The 10671-nt window shown below is 40.4% G+C and overlaps 1 long non-coding RNA gene across 1 annotated transcript; it reads right to left on the bottom strand.

Annotated features, from left to right (window-relative positions):
• LOC124950496 lies at positions 1-10415 on the bottom strand. The gene is made up of 3 exons (XR_007101382.1): positions 10126-10415; positions 9707-9961; positions 1-274 (listed from the first exon to the last, which is right to left on the bottom strand). It is a non-coding gene; the product is annotated as an uncharacterized LOC124950496 (long non-coding RNA).
• Positions 10416-10671: the final 256 nt, after the last annotated feature.

The following is a 10671-nucleotide window of genomic DNA, read 5'->3' as shown; positions in this document are numbered from 1 at the left end:
TACACATACATACATACATTATTTATTTATCAAACCTCAGACTTATCCGCCTATCCGATCCGCAAGAGAGAAATGCAAATGCATTTTCAATTTCTCGATCGTAAAAGAGAATATTCTCTTACCGCAGAGAAGATCGAGCTGCTGTGGCCGGGACATGTAGCTCGAACCACGGATAAATTCGATGCGAGGTGGATGGCATACGGGTTGCGTATACGACACAAAATTAAACCATCGAGAGAGGATTCCACCGCGACCGGTAGCGGCTGAAAACGTTCTGAAAAAGAGAATAAAATGAAATTTATGTTCATAGTATAGGGCGTGTCCACATAAATTGGTGTCGTATAGCTTTTAAAACAATAGAAAAAAAGGAGGAAGCACCGTAACGATTTTATATGAATCCACGATCGACTATTGGTTTTCCAACGAACGATGGTATATCGATGTAAATGAAATAAATCAAACGTCATCGTTCTTGGCATGAAACTTCACGTAGAATTGAAAAAAAAAAGAAGAAAAAAATTTCTCGCTTCATGAAAAGTTATTTTCACGATGGTAATTCCGCAAGACACCATCCTTGAGTATCGTATCTAATAAAAAAAAAAAAAAAAAAAAAATAATAATAATAATAATAAAAAGAAAAAGAAATAAAAAAATCAATAATTAATATCGCCTTACTATAGCATATTTTAATTACACGCTCGAAGTGAAATGAAAAGAATCGTTACGGTCTGTAATATGAAAAGGATGAATTATCGATGATACGAGTAAATCCGACAAATAGTTCTCTCATAGGAACTGTACGAAGCGAACGCCCATAGGAACGTAGAACAAGTTCATAAAACATTTAAAATGTCCCATTCCGTGGAACATTAAGGCGTTAATAATATGAGCTAGAAGGAGATGGCAGGAAGGAGGATGGAGTACATTTATTCGTTATGTACGGTCGCGAACGTGGTAACCCTAGAGGCTGCTGGAGTCTGTTAACCGAGGAAGCCTTTGAATCTTGATAAGAGCAAATACAATCTACCCTTGGAGAGGATCTTGGAGTGTGCATGTGAATGCGCGTATGCGTATGTGTATATATGTGTGTATGTGAACGCGCATGCGCAGCCGTGTTGGTCAGTTCGCGCGGTTTTCCAAAGAGCCATCACATCGCGCGTCTCGAGTTACCGGCATCGTACGTAAGTACATATTCACATATATAAGTATCTATGCGTGTGCTCACGTATATGTGTGCGCAATACAAAAGTAGAAGAGAAAGAGAAGTTTCTCGTTCTTTCCGCATTCTCGACACGCCGCGGTGTTCGCGAGTGTTAAAGCGGACAACGCGTTCGAGTACAAATGCAGCTGGGCTCGTCTCTTTAGCTCTTTCCTCTTGCCTCAAGTGCCAACAAGAGGAAATGAGGAGGATAAGAGAATAAGGAAGAAGAGGAGAAGAGAGAAAAAGAGAGGAGGAGGAGGAAGAAGAGGAGAAGAAGGAGGTTGTACTAGACACGGGTGTTACCCATAGACGAGTTTTTAAATTCCACGACGTTCCTGTAGGATTCAGGCTCAACTCGGCCACCGCGAACTCTCACCGTACACAGTTAAGGACTCTCCTTGAGTTTGCCTTTTCCATGTAACCGTCCTCTTAGAAGAGTTACAACTGTCGTTGGATCGATGTAAATCCAAGTTGTTAACATGTACGAGAGAAAGAGGGAGAAAGAAAATAATCGAAAAGTGATTGTGAAATCGACCATTTCCTTTATCTCACATTCGGTATAAGTAAGTACTTACATAGTGAAGTATGTAAGACGTTTATATAAATATATAAGGTATATATCTTATTTAATATCCGGAAGGATATGAATTTTCATTTAATACATATATGTATTACTTATATATTTACATTTGTATTTACTTAAGATTTATTCTTCTGGATACTCGTTAATTAAATAATAATCGAAGACGTCGTCCAACGAGCTTAATGAGACACAGACGACGGCTATTTGAATGGCTTAAATAACCACGACGAGTCATCCATCTTTTCTTCCGACCTGCTTCTCGGATAACTCATCGTGTTCCCATCTTCTTACGATAGATGTACCGGTTGGCCTTGGTAATATAGACGACGCCCACCGATAACGACAACGACAACGACGACGATGACGACGACGACGATGACAAAGATGACAGCGACAAAGACAGCGACGAAGACGTCGTTGGCGATGCGGATCGTAATGATTCGCAAATCTCGTGAATCAATCTATACAAAATTATCTTTGAAGTCAATAAGACCTTTTAAATTTACCGACATATTCGAAAAATTATCCGCAATTCTTCGCGTAACTCGCGCGCCACGTCAAGTCTCATTCATAATCAGGAAGATGGATGCTAGAGAAACCACTTACGAAAGCACTTCATAATCCTCTTATTTTATTCTCTCTCTCTCTCTCTCTCTCTTTCTCTCTCTTTCTCTCTCTTTATTCCTCTATTTTTCTTTTTCTTTATTTTTCTCTATCTCTCTTTCGCGTGGAATACAGCTCGATTCGAGTCAATTATTCTGAACTTCGAGATATGCCACTCCGTGGCATTAACTTGGCATTATTCACGCACGGGTGAAATTAAGAATTGTCTGTTTTATCTTGGCACGCGGTGAATTTACAATGAAATCCTTTCATAATATCCAACGTGTAAAAGTTTGTCGATCGATGGTGGCCTTGTAAAGTTAACGTGGTTATAAACGCGCTTCTTTCCTTCTTTGAACTATATAATATTATAAGACATCGTTGATTTTGCCCTTTTATTCTCAATTTATGTCTTATCGTTATCGTATATTTAGTATGTGTATATAATAAATTGTTTACATTAGATTGAACGTTTAGATTATTTTGAAAAGAGACCGAGATATTTGATTTTCTAGGCTCCCCGCCACTTTCAAATACCGATCGATCGGATGCGATAAGAAAAAATTTAAGAACGGTCACACAAGTGTATTACTTCATTCGTGGAATTTCTTGGACAAATGTTTACGACAGCAAAGCGGCGAACGTAGAAGAGACAATGTATGGCCGTTTCTAATGTAGTGTCATCGCGCAGACATATACGATTCTTACTTCTGCGGCTCGTATATCGACCGTACACCGTTAACTCGCGGAGCAGGAAATTAATCGCATATTTTCTCACGATATAATACTATACCGACGATATCCACCTGCCATCACTCGACTCGACTCGACTCGGTGCAATGTGTCCGTCTAAACCAGAAACGGACAGTGCTTGCTGATAATTGATTTAATTGCTTACGATGCTATCGACGATACTGAAATACTAACAATAAAATTGCCGGTGTTTGTAAGACCGGTGTAATTAAGGTTGCTCGGTGGACCTAATGTGGCAGCATGCTTTGTTGGAAAATGATTTACAAGAACGTTCTAATTGCCGTCGATTGTTATATATACATAAATAGAGCTACATAGGAGGACTTTTAAACGGCATTCGACCATTCTCGTTTTATTTCATTCGGTTTTAACGAGAACGCTCGTTCGCGAATTAAATGAAAGCTACGTTTAAATATTGTGCGAACTTCGGGAACGAAAAAGAATGTTGTCTCGATAGCAAAGGCCTTTGGTGGCGTTAATACATTTTACGATTGGAGAAACGCATGATCGTTTAATCGTTTCAACGAATAACCGCGTTGTCGGTATATGTAGTAAGTATAGACGGGGCACGGTGATTGGCATAACCATCGACACCGTCTGACCGAACGGTTATGCTATTTAGAAATAAATAAGCGCATTGGCATTCGAGCATTAGAACTCCTCACTCGACCGCTTTTTCTCAGCGACCCGTTGGCTGGCGCCGTCTCGACGTTTCTTGCTGAATTCCTCTAATCAAAGGGGTTATCGAAGATTGCGTATGGTGCTCATTGAACGTTCTTACTTCCAAGGACGAAGACCGGAGGACATACGTCGCGATTAAGAAGAGAAATCGCTCTTGCCTCGGACGCCAACGACGAGGAAGAACTCGTCTCGCGAGTAAGGCGCGTGAGAAGATCCGCCAAACGAATTCCACCTTCATCTTCTTTCTCCGATTCTATTTTCTCTATCTAACGTTCTCCTACTTGCTTGTCCTCGTCGGCCCTTCTTTACTCTACTCTTATCGATAAGGGAGCGCAAAGACTTTCGACATATTTCTCCTGTAGTAAGCCCCGCAATAAGACCTAGTTGCATCTACGAAGAAATTTCAAATTCCTTGTATTGAATGTAAATGCGTATAAAACGTTTTTAATTATATCGATTGGCTATATATTTATCTATGTAAACGTTTAAACGTTTTAAGCCGAATGGCTGTTCGAAAGTTTAAGCGTCGCGATATTATCGTTTAAATATTTCCCGTCGAGATAGCCTCTCTCGCCGTACGAGAGACATTCAAAGGGTAGAGCGATACATTGTGGCGCGATCGAAAAGTGAAAGGATCACGATACCGACGATAGTCAAGAGAGAGACTATACGGAGAGTGCTCGTTCGAACGGTCGATCGGCATGATCGACACGGTTACGAGGATGAAAGGCAGAAAGGGAGCACGGATGTAAGAAACGCGTTCGATTCGAACGCGTAATTTGCACGATCGAGCGCGTGACCTAGCGCAATGCCTTCGACACGCACTCTGCATATAGAACGAGAGAAACGTATCTACGTAAATATAGTTAGAAATATGTCTAAGATTTTATTAGACGCAATTATGATTTTTTTTCGTTTGCTTATTCAGCGAAATCATCGATATAAATACCGTCGACTTCGTTAATGAAAAGGAAAAAAGAAAAAAAGAAATAAAAAATTACGGGCATTGACGCTTCGATGTGATTAATAAATTAAATTAAAAAAAAAGAAGAAGAGAAAAAATGCGAAAGTATTGGCGGAATATGTGCGTGTAATAATTATAAGAGCACGCTCGTTTTATATGTCTCTCGAATATTTCCCATTAGAATCAATCTTATTTCCCAGCGTGATCGCCTCTCGATCGACCAAGGAAATTGATGACGTTGCGCTATACTAGTAGAGAGTATAATAGCATGATCAATGATCGTCACACCTAACTCATAAAAATACCGTAAAGTCGGATCCATAATTTGTCACCTCCGTGAATTTGTCGCTGAAGGCGTTTGCCCGTGCGATAAACATATTCTAAGGACCGGTTATGCGGATACGTTAGACTGATAACGTGACGTAGAAGGACAAAAGGACGAAAGGTGAACGTCCTGGATACCCTTTGCCAGGCGACAAGCTAGTCAGGAAGGCGTTAAGGGACGCTAATCGCACCTATCGTAGCTCGTCGCTCTTTCTAAATCGTCCTTCGTAAAGACCTCTTCTATTGAACTCACAAGGCCTATACTTATCTCTTCTTTGCTGAAAAGCATCACGATGTCCGGTCATTGTCAGGAACGTCACGCGAGCCTATAAAATGCAGTCGATCGTAAGAACGGAATGTTCTAAGCGAATACAACGAAATCGACCGAAGATGATCGTCGATTATATAGTATACGTGTGTGAGAAAGAAAAAGAGAAAAAGAGAGGAAGAGACAGATAAAAAAAAAAAAAGAAAAAATAAGATTGTTATAGTCGCGTGGCTCGTTCGAGTAAATTCAGTTGTTCTTAGTATAAGTACATATATACAAGATAAATGTATATATATATATATATATATATATATATATATATATATATGTATAAATGTATATATATATATATATATATATATATATATATATATATATACATGGAGATACATAGAATATAGTAGGTACGGTAACAAAGGCGGGATACCTGAGATAGGTTAGAAAACGAAGGGAAAGAGCAGAAAAAGAAAGAGATGACGGGTGAACGGCCGCTGAATGGCACGACCTTCCGAGGAGGCCGGCCGTCGGCGCGATCCTGCATCTGCACTCCCCCGCAACGAGCTTCCGCGTTGTAGAAGCGCACTCTCAGCGCAGCGTTAAAACAGCTTAGAGATATTGCTCGATCCATTCGTCGGCAGCACGTTCGATACGTCATTGTTTTTTACCTTACGATTATTTCGATTAGTATTGATTCAATTGAAGCCTAAGTTGTAAGAGAACGAAAATGATGAATACACGTAATAGATATAGTTTACCTATATATCGTTTATCGTCAAAAAATTTTCTTGAAATTTTACGTCAGGAAAGTATTTCCGTGTTTACTAGTTTGTTGAAATCGTTGACCTACGTGCTTCGAGAAAATGTAAGTTTAACGAGCGAGTTAAGAAAAAGGAAAGAGAGAGAGAGAGAGAGAGAGAGAGAGAAAGAGAGAGAGGGGGGGAAAAATGGAAATATCGTTCGTAAACTTAGAGAGCAGACATTAGTTCGAAAATTGCACGCACGTTACAACGTAGGACGTAACTCGTAGCAGCTGTGAGGTAAATGCAAACATGAATCAACATAATTAACCATTTCATTACAACGTTTCATCCCCGTTTTACGCTTTACAGCGTCGTAAATAACGATTACTCCTAAGCATTACGGTGGTCACGATTGAAGCAGTTTATGCGTCTCAGACACTGCATATATTACTCGATTATGGTCAGGTATACCTTGGGTGCACGCGTTTGCTGCGGTACGATAATGTAAAAGATTAGCGAGACGAATTTTTCTCATCGCGGCAACTTTCATCGCATTGATCGAGTTTAAGCACTGAAAGAAAGAGAGAAAGAGAGAGAGAGAGAGAGAGAGAGAGAGAGAGAGAGAGAGAGTCATTCCGCTTGTTATCGTCTCATTTAGATATTATGCACGTTACTCGATGTCCCGACCTCCTGGTAAGCACAATCCTTCATTCGAATTAATTCGAATGAAATCTGTCGGAGTTTATCGTCTCGAATTAAAAGAAATAGTACATTCATTTCGTCGATTCTTCTTTCGTCTTTCGAAACGAACAAGTCGTTTGAACGAACGCGAAGAATTTGACATATTTATCGTTAATATCTTACGAATCAAATGAGCGAATTGACGAAGTGCAAAGTGTTGCTCGTTAAAAAGCAATAATATTGAGAAGTTTGGACCACCTCTGGAAGTCGAGCGAGCGAAGCTCCATTAGATTCAGATCGATAATTTGTATAATCCTTGGATTCTACACTTGGATATGGAATTCCGTATGAAAGGAAGTTAAAGGCGCGGGACAGAGCGAAGGTGGCGCGCCTATCTCGCATACCTGATTTCTCTCTCTCTCTCTCTTTCTCTCTTTCTTTCTTTCTTTCTTTCTTTCTTTCTCTATTTCTCTCAACAATTCACATAATCTTATTTAAGCAGAGTTCTAATAATAGTTCAAGACGCGTTTTTATGCACGTTCGCGGCATTAAACACACGCGCCGGCGATGCTAGTTTTCTCTTATTGTCAATGAAAAATATTTCGTGCTGGCAAACCGGCTACGCTCACAGCTCTAATGCGCCTCTATCTCGGCGCGGAAGGACTCTTGCCGCGAGAGAAGCACAACGGGGCACAAGAGTGCAGTGACTTTGCCTTGCCGTGAGGCTGTGCGCCTAAGCTCTCGTGCGGATCCGAGAGTACTTTTCCTTGCGTTACCTTACCACCACTACCACCACCATCACCACCATCACAACCATCTTCACTATCATTCCCACCAACAATAATAATAATAACAACAATAACAACAATAACAACAACAATATCAACTTCTCCCCACTTCTCTTTCTATTCGCCTAGTCCTCCTTCTCTCTCGCATTCAGATCCACCTACATCATTGCCATTGGCGCCTCTACTATCCTCCAACGGAGATCCTGTTCGAGTCGTGGCGCTGGCATTGTTGCCAGGAGCCCTTAAGGGCAAAGGCGTAGTTCATGCGTCGGGATCGCAACGAGGTCGACTTGTTTATGGTTCCGTGGTAACGAGATATCTTCCCTTGAGATTAATGTCCGCCGCGCTTTTGGCGTTTTCACGAGCCAATGGAATCACGTTTTCCGTGATTTCGTTTAGGCGGATAGGTGTTTCGATATCATACCTCTGTCTTTCCGTGTTAATGTTTTTCCTCGTATATTCGATAGTACAAATATACATAAATACTTACAATGTATACGTCCGACTAAAATGTCTTGGAAAACGAAATACCGTCGAGAAATCTTCGTGAAATCTATGTGTAAATTTATGTCGATCTCTCGATCTCAATGTATATGCTAAAGACTTTACAATGTAGACGCCGTGTCACAACACAGATACGATAGATTTTTCTTCATCTCTTATATCTCTAGTTTCTATGACATTTTAATAGAAACGGCAGAAGGTAGTACGAAATCGATGTTGTACATCGCAACGTAAGTAATTCTTAGTGATAAAGTTCAAACGGACGTCGACATTCGTAACATCATAGGACTCGAAAAAATCTTGAGTTCTCGTAGTGTTGGCTGACTCACGCAACAAGGTCCCTGCGTTTCGCGTACAAGCTCACGAAGTCGTGATCAAGATTCTGCCTGCGCTCGTGCGCGAATGAGCGAACAAGCGAGCTAGCTCAGGGTAGATCACGTTTCCCTCATTCTTCCCAGGATTCTCCTCTGCGAGAAGAACGACGAAAGAAATTAACTATCTTCTTGAAAATTGAATTAATCGATTAAGGAGAAGTCGAGATATGATCTCGTTCGAGCGTGAAACATTGATAAACCGCTAGTAATTTTATAGAAAACGAACGCGATAACGTTTCTCTAATGTTCCATTTTCTATTTGCGTTAAATGAAAAAAGACAAATCGAGTAGTATCGTATAGAAATAAATATCGTATACATACATATATATATATATATATATATATATATATATATATATATATACATATCCATATCATCCTATATACTACGATCACATGCGGTAGCACTATCGTTTCCTGGATACTAGTAACGTGGCAGGACTTTCTGAAAGTGTAGAATTATTCTGGACATGCCGACGAGCTAATAATAACGTAGAATCCGCCTAAATGCGGAGCTCCGCGTTCCTTGGTCCTTAGCCAAACCAAACCTCGTGTGAGTCGTTTTATTTCTTTCCCTTTTTATTTTTCTTACGAATTTGACTTCTCTTTCGAATTCGTCCAATTAACCGAACCGAAACGTGCGGCACTTGTATAATAATACACATGTAGAGAAAAATTCCTTTTTTAATTCTTTTCCTCAAATCATTTTCGATCGTACTTCCGATCGATTAGATTATTTCTAATGGAGATGTGTACTCGTACACATTTATTTCTAAATAAGATGTCATTGAAAAATATCATAATATTAACATAAAAATATTTTATTTTATATTTCTTTTTTTATTATTTTATTTATTATTTTATTAAAACTTATTAGATTAGCTCGTTTGTAATTTGGTTTGGATGAATCTAATGGTTGATAAGCGAACACAGTCTCAGCTTTAAACGCAGAAGGAATCTTGAACGTTCGGTGGATATCAACGAGTAGAAGCATATACTCTGTTATCATCCTCATCGATCTACGATCCACCTGATATTTCTTTCAATTTTAAGGTGGGGGTTACGGGCGGAGAATCTAAGTGGTAGGACGGGTAAAGACACCAAGGGCTATTATTAGAGTTATCGCTGCAGGAAGTTCAACCCCATTCGTTGGTTGGTTGGTTGGTTGGTTGGATGGTTCGTTCGTTCGTTCGTTCATTCTTCCCTAGTTGCTACGTGTTTTCTACTTGGCCGTTACTTACAGCAAAGATCTACTCATCGCTGTCTCCGTAGCGCCAGGTTACCCTCGGGATGTCCGTGAAATAGGTCCAGACTAGGCTACACGTTATTATCTTCTCTCTATCTGCGCCCCTATCGCCAGATGTTCGATGCTTCGTAACGGTGACTGTAGCCATAAATAGAAGACGTTCTTTCATAATTTACCAAGCTGTTGCATTCGAGCGTAGACTTGAACGAGTCAAGAATGGAAGTTTTCTTAGTATACTCATGTATAGTTTCTAGAGGAGAGAAAAAGAAAAAGAAAGATATATAGATAGATAAAGAGAGAGAGAAAGAGAGAGAGAGAGAGAGAGAGAGAGAGAGAAAGAGGGAGAGAGATAGTGCCACTGTCACACGTCGCCTACTGACAAACGTAAACACTCAGTCGAGCAAAACAATGCACCTATCTTCGCATGGCATCGCGTCTCGAATCCACGACGTAGGATGGAGGGGACCCTCCTCCTCCTTGCATCAGAGTGTGCCGGTGTTCGCCACGGGCGAACCTAGACCTCGAAAGCATCCTTGAACTTGGCGAATGCTCTGAGAGGGGTGAGAGGGCAAGCTATGCGTGGCGCCCAAGGCGTTCGCGCCGAGTTATATATTCCCGTCCTGGCTTCGCCTTGCGGTGTTCATCATCCCGGAACAGCGATTCGTAAATAGATAGGTTGCCTTCGCGGCATTGCTCCGTATCTGGAATGCGAAAGTCGGCCGAACACGGCCTGAACGTGTATGGGTTCTTCGAGTTTGAGTTTCGAACTGGGAAGAAAGAATGCAAGATAGGTAAATACGTGAAAGCTCTCGATCGATTTTATGTTTTTAACGGTAAGGTGAAACGTGATAAGAAGATTACATTCAACTCGATTCTTGGAATATTTCATCGAAATGTATTACTACTTACTTGCTAACTATAATTTATATGCGTAATGAAGTCGGATTAATGTGATTGAAA

The sequence above is a fragment of the Vespa velutina genome, chromosome 1 (assembly GCF_912470025.1).
Source record: "Vespa velutina chromosome 1, iVesVel2.1, whole genome shotgun sequence".
Classification (NCBI taxonomy): domain Eukaryota; kingdom Metazoa; phylum Arthropoda; class Insecta; order Hymenoptera; family Vespidae; genus Vespa; species Vespa velutina.
The sequence above is the reverse complement of the archived record's forward strand: the minus strand, read 5'-3'. Positions and strand labels throughout refer to the sequence as shown.